The 14,403-nt window shown below is 48.5% G+C and overlaps 1 long non-coding RNA gene across 1 annotated transcript in view; it reads left to right on the top strand.

The window, feature by feature from the left end:
• Nucleotides 1–14,403, top strand: part of LOC129146947 (uncharacterized) — a 116,438-nt gene that overhangs the window by 37,552 nt on the left and 64,483 nt on the right. Inside the window, exon 3 of the long non-coding RNA XR_008554351.1 lies at nt 2,670–2,777. This is a non-coding gene — a long non-coding RNA (uncharacterized LOC129146947). The remainder of the gene's footprint in view (nt 1–2,669; nt 2,778–14,403) is intronic.

Genomic DNA, 14,403 nt, shown 5'->3' with positions numbered 1-14,403 from the left:
GGCTGAGAGAGAGAGATGACTGATGAGTCAGTTCAGCTAGCAACAGCAGGCTGCCTGAGGAGTGGCCGAACCCCGGGGCAGGGAGTTCTGGCAGTGGAGCGACTGATGTTTTAATTTGTAGAGGCTGAATAAGGTCTCTCTATGTCTGGGTGGAAAAAAAAACATACTAGGGCTCTTTGGGGTGACTGCTAATTCAGGAAGAGACTTTCTGCCTGGTGATACACTGTTGTGCTTCTCAGGAGGTTCAGGAGAGTAAATTCTACTCTAGGTGTTAATGTTCTTTATCTGAGATGTCCAAAGTATCTTGTGTTTGTATCCACCTTGACATGTGGGTAAGTTCTGGGTTTTTCCATGCAGTGCTTTGAAATGTTGTCAGTCCTTTGGAGTTTTCTTTTGTACCTTGATTTCACAGATCTTCTTTGGTTGTCTGTAGTGAGTGTAGGCAATGGGTTGGAGATAGGATTGTCCCCTTCGGTTCTGGGTTGGGCCTTTGGGCCTTTGCACTTTTCTCCTTTCAACTCTGTGTTCCAGGAGGGTGACTTGTGAGTGATGTCAGGGGGGTCCTGGCCACTGCTTCTGGTTGACTTTGGCCAGTATGGAGCCCCAAGAAGAGATCTGTGAGGGAGAAGAGAGTAGGGCTGGAGTGTTTAGTCCACAGAAAACTGTCATGGTAGCCTGACTCCTAACAGCAAGAGAAAGAAAGGTACTAGGTTTTCTGTTGTGGGATTTCCTTGCCTTTTACTTCTTCTTGCCCCACAAATTCCTGAGTCTAGACTCTGCTTTGGTGTTTCTGTACACATCTTAGTGTAGGGCTTCTGCCAGTCTATCTGGCTCCATCCAGAGCAGAAGCCCACATGCCCATATTTGCCCCCTACTGGCACCAGACCACATAACCAGGTGAGGAAGACTTTGCTCAAGGTAATGGCGATCAAGTCTACGATCCTGGGGAGGTAGAGCTCAACTCCACTGAGGCGAAAGTGGGAGGGATTCTATACGTCGCAGTGAGCTGGTGGGAAAGCACCGGCATTCTCAGCAAAGAACACCTGAAACTTACATAATATCATCACACAATGTCATTTAAATAAAAAAGACCAAAATTTCAGTTAGCAAACATACGTTTAGTTTGTGTTACAAACTTACATAAAATATTTAAAACTAACATTTGAAAAACTATCATTGTACTCAACGCCATAGGTAGTCTATTGTCTATAAAAGAAATGAAATTAAATGTTTCCATGAATTACAAAGTAGTTTTTTTTTAAAGTACTGGTGATCAGTGTGTGTGTGTTTGTGTGTGTGTGTGTGTGTGTGTGTGCGTGTGTGTGTATAGGGGTGGGGGGGTTGGTCAGGGAAGTGGGGCCTTGTGGTTTGCTGATGGTCTTGAGGGAAGTTTGGCTTCTATTCTGCCCTGCCCTCCACCCCCAACCTCACACACACACATGCAGACTGGGCCTGGAGATGGCCGATCATTCTTGATGACATTTCAAAGCAAAGACTCTCCCAAGTCCTTGAGAAACACCTTGGTGGTTGTAGAAGATTTACATTTGAAGGGGCAGAGAAAAAAACATACAATTACAACTTTTCTAAAGTAAATGCTGTAAGAAGAGGGAGGACAGGGGTCTTTAGTCAGCAGAAACCTGTCTAAAGCTTGGTCAAGTAGAGAGAAATGAAGACCTTCTTGGCCAGAACCATAGGTAACCTTGAAACTCCTCTATTGTGTTTTTTATTTGGGTGTTTTATTAGGTAGGCCGTTCATGCTCATGTAAAAATTCCAAAATGACCTTTCTCTTTGTGTGTGTTGGTGGGGGGGGGGTGTGATGGTGGAGGATGCAGGCTGGGAATGTTGGCAGTTAGGGTCCCAGGGGGCCTCAGCCTTGATGACACCCTGGAAAAATGGGACATTCCACAGATTGCCCATCCCTGGAGCAAACATCTGTGTTGGCCAAGATTGCCTTGCAGGAACCAGCAGTCACGTGGTCAGGGTGACGCCCACCCCCATGGCTGATGAACAGTCAAAACCAACCAGGAGGAACTCACCGTGGAGCCCCGCCCATCAAAAAGACAACGCAGAGTCACCACCACCCCCCATCTTTGAAGGAAGCATCTAAGACCCTATTTCCTGGCCCTCAGCAGCTACCTGCACAGGACCCCCTTCTGTTGAGAGAGCTCTGTCCTCCACGTCTGACAACAGACTTCATGGATTTCTGTCTAACTCTGGTCTCGACGCGGGATTCTTTCTTCACCGAGACAAGAACTGAGCTTCTGGGGTCCAGCCCATGCCCCGAACCTGATTCAGAGGGCATTTTAATTTCATTTCTTCTACCACATATTTCTAGGCATAATTTTAAAAATGGCTGTGCTGGAGAGAAAATGCAGTGGCCTTTCCTAAACGTGTGTCCTACCAGAGCAGGGCTGTCTGTCTGTCTGTCTGTCTCCCTCCATCTTGGCAGTGCTGTGACCTTAGCAGATGCTCCCAAAATGTGTTTCTTGCAGTTGCGTGGGAAACTAGGGCTCCCTCCATAGGACCCATCAAGAAGTGCAGGCGAATTTAAAATTTAATTGGCACATAAAGGGAGACCCCTGTGTCCGGCTTGGCGCACTGGTGGCTCCTTCATCACTGTGCAAACTTGAGTAAGACACAACCACTCACTCAGCCTTTTTGGTCACAGGTGTAAAACGAAGGGAACGCCCACTTCAGAGATCGCCACAAAGATGAAATGAGACGATGTCTTTGGCCAACACTGTGAATTCCAGGGCAGGAACAGCTGTGCTGCAAGGTAAGCTCTTTCCTGTTGTCAGCAGGTTGTGCGACAGGTAAGTCTGATAAAAGTAGCCACGGAGAGCTCGGGGTGCCGCCTCTCGGCCTTTTGATTTGTAATAATGAACCCTCATTATGTTTTCGTATAAACTTGTTCTGCCTGAATACTTTATCGGTGCCTTTGTTTCTGCTTAATTGTTTTATTTTTCATGACACTTTGGCGTGATTCAGAGAGGGAGGCATTTCTTTGTTTATCTAATTCTTTAATTAAGTTGCCCTACAGTGTTGTTCAAGCCAATCCCTCAGGGTGCTAAATAAGAGAAGCTAATCACAACTGCAGAGCCCACGGCAGATGCTGCTTTGGGTCTGAAATTGGTTCTGCTGCTGGTGTGGCCGCTGCCCGTTGGCATCAGCTGCCCAGGCCACGCAGACTCTCGTCTCCATGTGTTCCTTAAACTGGTGAAAATAAGACTTTAGATTTTTCTCCTCTTTTAGCTACTGCCCTGCTTCAACTCCTCGGTCTTTCCACTCGATGGCTGGACTTTCCACTTCATATATTATTAAGGGACATAGTCTTGTCGAGGTGCTTTTACATCCATCTTCTCTTCTTAAAACCTGGGCGAGGTGACTGCGGGCATCAGCATATTTGGATGAAGAGACAGAATGGGGACCAGGTTTGTCAGGTGAACGAGCTGGGCCAGGGTGGAGGCGGGATCAGAAGCCTCTGGAAGATCCTGAAGTCTACACAGGATGGGTGAGAGTCGGAGAGGTGAATGTCCCCCTACCCCCGTTTCTTGGACCTTCGCCGATAAATCAAACTTCTGTTGCTGAACAAATGCTGTGAGGTCCTGCGCTAGATCAGAACATGCTCTTAGCTGTTTGCTGCTTGTTCTTCAGTTTTGTGCATGGACCCCCTACATACTGGGCTGTGGACTGAGGGCATTTACCATCGTCGGGGGGCCCTGTCTGTACATGTGCTCAGACAGCGATGCTGCAAATCCGTATCTTCCACGTGAGTCCTCTGCGGCCTGCGTGGCATTGAGGGACATTGACAACAAACTAAAGTAGAAAAGAAGGTGCCCAAGACTTAGTTGCTTTCGAAGGACATGGAGTCAGGAAGAGGCATGGGGAAGCCTCTCTTTTCACAAATACCTCTGCTGCGCCGCCTGAAAGTAGAGGGTACTTACCGGTTTTTGAGTCTGGGAACACTGTTGTGATTAATTTGTGTGGAATAATTTTTGAGTATCCCAGTTCTTTCCCAAATAATTTGCCAAATCACACCAAATAGGAACTCTTTGCTTCTAAATATTGGGGGAAACCCATACTTCTACCTGCTGCACAGATGGAGAATTTCAACTCTGAGTCCTGACATCCCAAACCCTGTCCAGTTTGGTCTCTCTCCTTTCTTTCAAAGGTTATCATGTGTCATATGTATTATGTGCTGGCTGCCCCGGGCGCCTTGCCATCTCTTGAACATTTCCTTATCTCAAACTCTTTCCTTTCTTTTCCTCATATTTACTTACAGAAGCTCATCCCTTTCGGCATTGATTTTTTTTTTTTTCTGTATATGTCAGTAGCTCTGTATTTCCCAGGTTCAGGCTCACTAAGATATTATATGTCAAATCTATCTCTAATCAGTTATTTCTGTATATGTTTGCCACCACTTGCTAGCTGGAGAACTCCTTGGAAGGGGCTGGGAGGGAATGTAGCCATTTCTCCTACTGTCTAGAGGAGTTTGCAGAAGAATAGAAGTGCCAGATGGAATTTTATGTCCCCAGTGAATCTCACTGTGACATTTTTCTTGTTGGGTGTACAGGATGGAAATCTACATTTTCAGTCTCCCTTGCAGTAAGCTGTGGCCATGTGATTGGACTACAACAAGAGGGTTGTGGGCCATGTGTGGTGGCAGGTGTTGTAGGTAATTAGGTGGAATTTTGACCACCTGTTCTCATCTCTTTCTCTAAGAAGGTGGTGTGAGGAGATGGAAGGGACTTGAATCTGTGTGTTACATTGAAGGAACGTTACCAAGGAGAGTGGCCAGACCCGAACATGAATCAGAAATGTATCTGTTTTGTTAAGTTAATGAGACTTTCAGGTTGGTTTATTACACAGCGTAGATGGAGTCATCCTGATAACTAAGCTATAAGCATTCCGAGGACGGGCAGCATTTTCTGTTCCAGTGTTGGTCCTAAGCATCCAAGTGAACATCCAAAAGACAGTATCAGCAACAAATATATATTGAATAAAGTAATTAAATATGTATTTTTCAACTCATGATTTTTTATTGACCTCTTATAAAGACCAATCTCAAAATGTCATATTCTGAATTTTAAAGATTCATTTATGTTTTTTTGAAAAATGTTTAAAAACTTTTCATGAGAAAGCTTATGCTTTATGAGCAAGTTATGGAGGCATAGTCAGTGTGGGAAAGTTGTTTGTTTTTAGAGAAGACTCTATAGCAAGGGTTCTGACACCCCGGTGTTGCCCTCAGTGATTAGACTCGAGATTTGTGTCACGGGCATGGCTAAAGAAAATCAGACATTGAAGGAAGAGCAAGACAAAATTAAGCTATTCTCCCTTTTCAATAAGTATGTGCTGTGTAAAAACTACAAGGGTAATAAATTGCTAATAAGAAATGTGGACAAGAGAATAAGCTAGAAACAACAGCAGGAGGAGTTAACACTGTGAGCTTCCCAGGTGTCAAAAAACGTTTCTCGCTTTCATGCCCCCTGGTTTCTCTCAGTCCCCACAAAAGCACCATGAGGAAGACTTGATCCCAATCTTATGGGAAGACAGGGAGGTTGAGGGTCTGAGGGGTTAGGTGACCTGTATAAAGTCACATAACTAGTAAACTGCAGAACTGGATTTGACCTTGGTTCTTTCTGACTTAAAACCCATCCACATTCTCTCAAACACAGTGTTTACACCTTGAAATAACACTAAATCAAAACTACTCAACTGTCTGCCCATCACCTCAGATTTTACTCACCTAAACCACTTTACTTATGTGGTTCATGAGCAAAGAGGTTGCTCCGAGCTTCTCTGTCCTGTCCTCGGTGACTTTCTGGCCCTTGGACTGTTTCTTCTTGTTTCTGAATTCTTGTGCTTGCTCATTTCTAGCTGTTAGGATCTGACCTCAACCTGAGGGGGCTGCAGTAGCCTCTTGGGCCAGAGGATGATCAGGTATCAGCTCATGGAGCCTTCCACTCACTCTCGGACCTGAGCTCCATTTTGGGTAATTGCCATCCTAGGTTTGGCTCTGGAATCTGGGGTCCTGGGCCTCCTTGGCTGGCAACCTTTGGGGGCAGTTCTAATCTCCATGACAGGATCAGACAGCACCTAGTTCAGTCATCTACTTATTAATTAAGTTATGTGTTATTATGTGCACTGGAGAGCAAAGGATGAAAAGACACCATCCCAGCCTTAGGACACTTAGAGTCTAGTGGAATGCATGAAAGTCCATTACACTTATAAGATTTTCATGGGCATTATCTGATATACAACCCTTGCGGGGATCCTTTTTATATGGGAATATAGAGACCCAGGTTCATTTTACTAACTTGTTCCCCTTAGCAGAATAATTAAATGGCAGAAAAGCTATTCAAACCCAGGTCCTCTTATTGCAAACATATTGTTTTCTCCAAAATATCGCATTGTCTTTGTGAGAAGGCAGTTTCCTACAATATCTGCAAGATTGATCTGTTTCTTGTTGCTGTTTGCAAGATTGGGGCTCAGACATATACATTTACAATGATAAGGCTAAAAAGGATTAATTTGGCAAAATGCGGGTGATACTTTGAAAAAGGCTCTGTGATGTATGAAGGTGATGGGAAAATCTGATTTGTCTCACAGTTAATCTGTGTAGGTTTTTGATGATAAAAATGGTCTGTTTCTGTGGAATTTTATTTTCAGGGACCTCAGAAGAGAGGGGAGGGGGCTTGAGGCTGTTGCCATGATTATAATAGCCATTGTAGGACTGCTAATTGTCTTGCAGATAGTTTTATTGTCACTCAACAAGATAAAGGAGGTGAGAGACTTTTATTCAGACTAATACAGAGTGTGGCTTCCCATTTTGATCTATCTTCCTTCTATTTCCCCCTTTTGTTTTCCTCTCTTTCCCATCTCAACATCTGCTGCCCTTTCTCCTACATGAAGTGATTTGATAGTATTGGCAAATGTTTGTAGCAAATTCTGGCCACGCTTTGATGGAGAGGCGAGTCTTTAATTATGTTGCTGGTGGATGGGGCGGAGGGAGGGGGTGGCACTTGATGAGAGGACGAAATGGCCATGCTGTCACCAGCACCATTTCCAGGACACAAAAAAATATCCAATTTACAAAAAATGCCTATTTCTTGGGCTATTTGCAGCCTAATGTTAATTACAGAAGGATCTGGGGACACTATGATGTTAGCTCTATTTCAGCTTTATTGTATCTATTGGAAAATAATGGCTCTTTTTGCTGACAAAGGCTTTTTGAAAGCTACAGTGAGAGAGTGTGCTTTTGTTCCTTATTAACCAGTGTGTCATCTCCGAACCTGACCCGAGTTTGAAGGAGAGTCTTGGGCTGATTTCTTCCAATACACGCCATTTTTAGCAAATCCATTGTTGGGCTCATACCCTCCTTTTGTATTTTAGTGGAAGGATTTTGACTTCTTTACATCTCGCTGGGTTGTTCTCAGACTTAAGGTGCCTAGAATGGCCTGGGAGAGCCTATGAAAAATGGAGGTTTCTAGATATTATACTTCTAGATACTGCATGCAGTTAGGGTGGGCCTCAGAGACTAGTGCCAGGTGATTCTAATGCTATGGTCCTTATGCCACTTTTGGACAATCTCTTTTCAAGACCATGCCTCTCAAGTTTCTTCCCTGCAGCAGGAGGGAATGTGTCTGATTCAGGAGTTCTGGGACAGGCCCTGGCATTTAGTGTTCTCACAAGTCCCCGGGGGATGCCATTGCTGTTCTTCTGGGACCCTGCTTTGCAAACCACTGTGCCCGGGTGCCCACTGTGCCAGCCACCATTGTTCCAGAAGGAGCCAGACTGACAAATACCGAATATCCAGTGGAGTATGAGAAGCATGTGCCTCCATCCATAGCTTGTCGAAGGACTATTCACACCTGGCAAAGGCTCCTTTTCAGGTGATGAATTACTATTGGTCTCAACAGAATTTCCAGTTGGACCATAACTGAACAAATTGCCAGTTTTCAAGGTTTTAGAGGTTGTGCACAAAGGGTCTGCCAGTGCTAACACAGCCTTGAAAACTGACAGTTCTAGATGTGAATTGTTTCACTGTCACATCAAAGAACCTGGGAGATGGGAACAGCTGAGGGTATTCCTGGGCTGCCAGGGACTGGCTTGAAGTGCTAATTTGAGGTATCATGAAGAGCAGTTAGCGGCGGGGTTGAAAATAGAACTAGGCACATGGGCAGAGCCTGTAGTAGATAGTGCCTTTTATATTGTCAATCGATCACAGTACATTGGCCATATCGATAAATATTGCCTGTCCATTTTATTATCTATACATTACCTATAACTATACCACTCCTTATAGGTATTAACTATTGATGTTATCAATTATTGATATTAGCCATAATATTCATCCATTAATTGTTCTTTGCCAATCAGTGCCAGCCTCTTTGCCAGGGTCTCTGGCTGGTCTGAGCCTCACAACTGCACAGAACAACCAGCCTCATGTTTCCCAGAATGTTAAAGTTTATTCTCACAAATGACCGAGAGAGCTGTTTTTTCCTAGTCACCAGGCTGTAAGAATTGTGTCCTGCTTGAAATGCAAATGCTTGTGAGGTCCTGATGTGGCTGGTGTGACATGTATTTTCTCCCCCACAGGTCACAAAATAAACCCTTCAGAGGTTTTGCTCCGTAGCTAGTACAAAATACAACAGCTGCTCATTTTCCCACTTTCTGTGTTCACCAGCAAGTTGACTGTAGACTGGGTGGGAGCTCAGAAGGGGGGTGACAGAGCACAGCAGGCTGGATGATCTGAGATGTCAGCAAAAGGGGAAGAGGGAGTTTGCCATCTAGGGTGAAGCAGCCTGGTCACTGAAGAACCTAAACCTGAAACAGAAAACATGGGCTCCCCAGGAGCCAATCAGGACATTGACAAGGCCGACAAGTTTAGCAAGAGCTTTTTTAGCCTTATTTTTTCCCTGCTCTATTTTGCATGTCTAGAAGAGAGGCAGAATGAAAGAAATCCATGTCATTCTGTTGATATGGGGAAGAGCTTTTCAATGAAATTTTATTATTTATTGTTTTTTGTAAGATTTATTTATGCTTACAAGAACTGGGGTATAGGTCAGAGGTGTGTGTGTGGTGGGGGTTGGTGAGAGGAGACAGAGACAGAGTGGGGAGCAGAACAGGCAGACTGAATGAAATATACTGCTGAGGGGAGCAACGGGCGAGTCAGGAGAGGTCTGCTGTGCCATGTGGGAAGCTCTCTGGCCAGCTGGGGATCAAACTCCTGCTGCAGAGGCTGTAGACAGCTTCACAGCACTGTGCTTAACCCCTTGCACCACCAGGGAGGCCCTCAATGAAATTTTAATCTCTGTGTGTGCCAAATGCAATAATTATCTTGCTTTTGGGTTGGTGTACATATTATAACCCCAGTCTTCTTGACTGGGGTTATAACAATCTAGAGCTCTGATCTAAATTGCCGCCGTGGATGAGCACACTGTTATTACACCAGGAAGCAAGGAGAGGAGAAGCACCACCGCAAGAGTGGGTGGTGATTGGGTCTGATCTGGACAGGAACGGGCTGACACCCCTCTGTCCCTCCTCCCTTCTTCCCCTGTGAGTTCATCTGGACAACCCTTTGCCATTTCTGCCCCATGACTTGGCCTACAATTGGCCTTTCCTGATGCTAAAAGATGGGTCTTGTGATAAGCCAGCAGGCTGTGGCTGGCAGTTTCAGACACTGCACAAGCAGAATTTTATTTACCTATTAGTAAAGAGGAGAGCTTGTTTGTTCCATTGGAATAACATATATTGGTGGGAAGTGCCTCTAAGCAATTCCCTTTACAACACATTTCATTAAAAAATATAAAGATGGGCCTCCCTGGTGGTGCAGGAGTTAAAGTCTCAGCACTATCAAGCTATTGCCAGCCACTGTAGCACAAGTTCGATTCCCGGCCAGAGAGGTGACCCACATGGTGCAGCAGACCTCTCCTGCCTCACCCGCTGCTCCCCTCAGCACTGTATTTCAGTCAGTCTGCCTGTCCTATTCCCCACTCTGTCTCTGGTGAATCCTCTCACCCCACCAACTCTGGCCTACACCCCAGTTCTTTTTTTTTTTAAAGATTTATTTATTTATTTATTTATTTATTTATTTATTTATTTATTTATTTATTTATTTATTTATACATGCACTGGGCACAGTCAGAAGCGCAGGAGGGTGAGAGAATTCACCAGAGCCAGAGGGGAGAGCAGAACAGGCAGAAGGACCGAAGTACACTGCTGGGGGGAGCAGCGGGCGGCAGGTGAGGTCTGCGCGCCATGCGGGACCCTCCTCTGGTGGCTGGGGAGCAGCCGGGGATCGAACCGGTGCTGCAGAGGCTGCGGGCAGCTTCTCAACCCAACGCTCAACCGCTGCGCCACCGGGGAGGCCCTATACCCCAGTTCTTATATGCATAAATAAATAAAAATAAACCTTTACAAAATATATAAAGTCACCATACTTAAACAGTTCACAGGAGAAGTTATGTACATGGATGTTGAGTCTAATGGGACTAGCCTGAAAACATCGGTTTCAGACACTAAAGAAAAGAGTTAATTTTATCTTCTCATCTCTTGCTTATCTTAGCACAAAAGCTGCCCATTAATTAAAGCCTGTGTCAATATAGGGGCAACTCAAAAGGAAAAAAAAAAAGAAAATAGTTAAGTTTAGCTTTTGGAGACGGCTTCCTTCGCCATAGGGAACCGCAGCCTGACACTGTCCAAAGAGAATGATGAGGTGTCCCGTTACAGAAAATAGGATCCTGCGGGTCACGGGGGCCAACACCCTACTTGCTGGGTCTTTCTGGCAAAAGTTCTGTTTTAATCAAAATTACCTGCTTTGGGAACAAAGATACTTTTCTCGGGGGGCAATTGCTAGCATCATGGGAGTACCACCTGCTCGCCTTATGCTCTGTGAGGACTCAGAGGAGCTGGTTTCGCAGAGACCTGGAGAGGGAACCTTTCAGGAGGGAGGAAATGAAGATAACCACAGAGAAAGTAATAATTAGGAGCTTAAGGAGAAAAAGCATATGGTGTGGCGCATGGAACTTAGAAACCAGCATGAAGACCTGGCCCAGCAGAGGTTTCCCCAGCAGTCAGAGTGGAGAGATTGCCAAGACTGGAGCTGGGATGACCCATGAGCCCGTGGGGACTCTCCGGAGGGCCCGAGCGAGCAGCAGCAGATGGGATCCATTTGTGATGTAGTGGGGAAGGCGTCGCCGCAGGCTCCCGCCACGCAAGGCAGCAGCTCGCTCTGCATACTCCAAAGAAGAAGCTTGAAAAGGAGAGCCGGAGGACCCTGGGGAATTTTCCCGCAGTCATCATTCATTAAAAAAATAGATTTCACACCTCCTAGGCTGGAGCCCTTTCACTGGGCTCTCAGAGCAGCGCCTCTCATGTTTGAGTCCCGGCTCCCGGGGTTGCACAGGGCAGTGGGGTTGCAGAGGAGCAGGATGCTCGCACATGCAGATGACCCCATCCAGCCACCTCAGCGCCACGCCAGGGAGACAAAGGGCTCTGAGCCCCCAGGGTGCGAGCTGGTTCCTGGAGGGGCCCCGCAGGCCTCACTGTGGGACTCCAGCTGGGAGAGCATTCTGCAAGCTGCGAAGCCGCCTACTAGGCTGGGGGACATGGAAAGTCAGGGGCCTGAAGCAGCGTGGCTCAGGTCTTTCCTATTTCCCTGATGAGACAATAAAGCTATAAATACCAGGCTTTCAATGCACTGGAAATGTCACTCTGCATTCTTGGGCAGATGAACCGCACTTGAAAAGATGTGCACAATCAACCTTCCGCAGTTGTAGCTTTAGCATATGTTAATCCTGCAGCTGGGACCCCAGAAATAGAATTTTAGCAGCGATAATTTTTTTCATATCTTTAATTTTTTTTTTTGATAGCGGCAAACAAAAGGAAAATGGCTCGGATGGCAAAAGCCATCGATCTTGTTGGATTTTCCTCCAGGAAGCCCGTTGGGGTCTTGGCTGGAGACATCGGGCTGTCTGATGGGGCTCTGGCCCCTGAGCGCCCCAGGAACAGGCCCTGCCTCTGAGCGGGTGACTCTGTGCCCGGGCACCTTGGCCTCCATCCTGCTTGTACTGGCAGGAAATCAATCAAGCTCTTTCCCTAATTTTTGAAAGTCATACTTGGGATTACATGTTGGGGTACAAGGCATTCTTTCCCACAAAGGGAAATATTGAGGGTCTCTTTTAAGAGTGAAAGCTGGCACTCGCCAGCCTGGATGCAGTGAAAGGGTATTTATTCCCTTTCCTGCCCTCATTTTGACGAGCTCCCACGAGTGGCCCCGCTCGCTCCCGCCCTGTCCCCACACTGGGCTCCTGGCTGGCGGGGAGAGGTGTGGGCACAGGCTGCCAGCCGCGGACACCTGGACGCCCCCGGAGCTGATGGCATCAGCCGAGGTGTGAATCACGTTTAGGTCAGACCCGCTCCGTCAGGTGCGTGTGGAGGCATCTCCCCCCAGAAGCCAGGCTGCTTGTGGGAGGCGCACCCGGGACCCCAGCATCCCCAGGAGACCCCAGGAGACCCCACATGGCTGAATCAATGCTGTGAACGCATCCCTATTCCCGGTCGTCCATGCTCCGTCTCTCACCGTGCGGATGCCCAGGGCGAGTGTGAGGGGCCCCCAGCGCCCTGTCACCGAGCGCCCCTCCCCTCGGCACGCGGCCTTCTGCAGGGGGTCAGGGGTCGCGGGCTCGCCGACTCTGGGAACGCGCCCTCCTGCCCTGCACCCCAGCTGGCTGCAGCTCCCTCTTTTGGCCTTTTTTTTCACACCTGAGGTCCACCGGGCCCGGCACACAGGCCTGGCGTGGGGGCGGGCGGGCCTGGCGTGGGGGGGTGCTGGTTCTGTCGGAAAGAACCAGGTGGGGGCCCAGCGGAGAGGTTCCAGGCCTCCAGGGCAGTCTGCAGTCAGGGGGCGCCCGCGCGGGGTGTGTGTGGGGCGCGGGGGCGTGTGTGGGGCTCGCGGGGGTGTGCGGGGCGCGGGGGGTGGGGGTGCGGGGCGCGGGGTGTGTGCGGGGCGCGGGGGTGTGTGCGGGGCGCGGGGGCGTGTGCGGGGCGCGGGGGTGTGCGGGGCGCACGGAGGGTGTGCGGGGCGCGGGGTGTGTGCGATGCCAGGAGGGTGTGAGATGCTCCAAAGCCTGCGATTGTCCGGGTGAGCTCCTGGGGGTCAGGCGCCCCGGGAGCAGAGACCCTGCGCAGCGCGGGCTGGCGCCAGGCTCAGCGTCCCTGCAGGCAGCCGCTGTGGAGGGCTTGGACCTGGGCGCACGTCGCTGGGCTGGGGATACACCTAGAATGTGCAGAGAGAGGGCAGAGGACAAGCATGCGGGCATGGACAGGAGCTTGTCTTCTGCGTCTGTCTCCGGCCGCGAGGAGCACCGTGGGCCTCCCAGACCCGCAGGCTCCGGGTCTCCCGCTCCTTCATCGTGGCGCGCCCTCCTCGCAGCCGGTCCTGGCCCTCGCCCGAGGCGCCTCGGCTCCCTGGCCCCCGCCGTGCTGCTCCTGTGTGGTCCACGCGCCGCGCAGGCCTCGTCTCCAGCTGCGCGCTGCTCTCCTGCTCACGCGGCTGGCTGTCTTCCCGAAGCAACCTTTGATTATTTACTCACATGCTCCAAACCTTCCAGGGATTTTTCCGTTCCCTTTAGAATAAGGAGCAATTCCTCAGCTGGTGTGCTGGGCTCTCTTTGATCTAATTTCAACATGTCCGGACAAATGTGTTTCCTATCAGTCCCTTCCTCCGAGCCGTCCTGCAGGCAGAGGAGGGAGCTGCGGCCTGGCCCCGGCCCTCAGGTTTCTCAGCCGTGTCTCGGCCTCTCCTTTCTCTGCCTCTACCACCTCCCCACGGCCCGGCCTGCCCAGCCTTCCCCAGGGCGAACACCCCATCCTCTGTGAAGTCACCGGTCGTCTTAATAGCTGGGAGTGACTCGGCCTCCACCCTCTCTGGACTCCAAAGCATTTTAGTTAGGCCAATCTTAGTGCCCTTTTTGGTGTGTACCTGCTGTATAGTCCCTCGTCGGGCTGAAATCTCATTAAGACGAAGACAACATCCTGTGTAGTTTTGTGTCTGCCTCGTTCTTAACATGGCGATTTGACAATAGGTGATTTATATGAAATATCATTTGAATGAAGGGGTGAAGGAATGGTATCTAGAATATTCATTCCTGCAGTCACCTGTGCTAAAATTTCCCCGTGGATAGCACCATGGGAGAGGTTCTGGGATGTGAGTTGGAGTCAGGGTGTTGCAGGACTAGGAGAGAAGGGAGGAGACGGAACTGCTGGAGTGAGATTTAAGAGGAGCTGAAAGGAAAGCTGCCTTCATGCTTCTAAATAGTTTCATTTGAGAGGAGTAAGTGGCTAGCGTGCCTCCTGGAAAGGTGGATGAGAAGGTGATGATGGTTCATAGGGAAGGTGGA

This window comes from Talpa occidentalis, unplaced genomic scaffold, assembly GCF_014898055.3.
Source record: "Talpa occidentalis isolate TD23 unplaced genomic scaffold, MPIMG_talOcc4v2.1 talOcc4.5, whole genome shotgun sequence".
NCBI lineage: Eukaryota > Metazoa > Chordata > Mammalia > Eulipotyphla > Talpidae > Talpa > Talpa occidentalis.
This window is presented reverse-complemented; position numbering and strand designations above follow the sequence as displayed.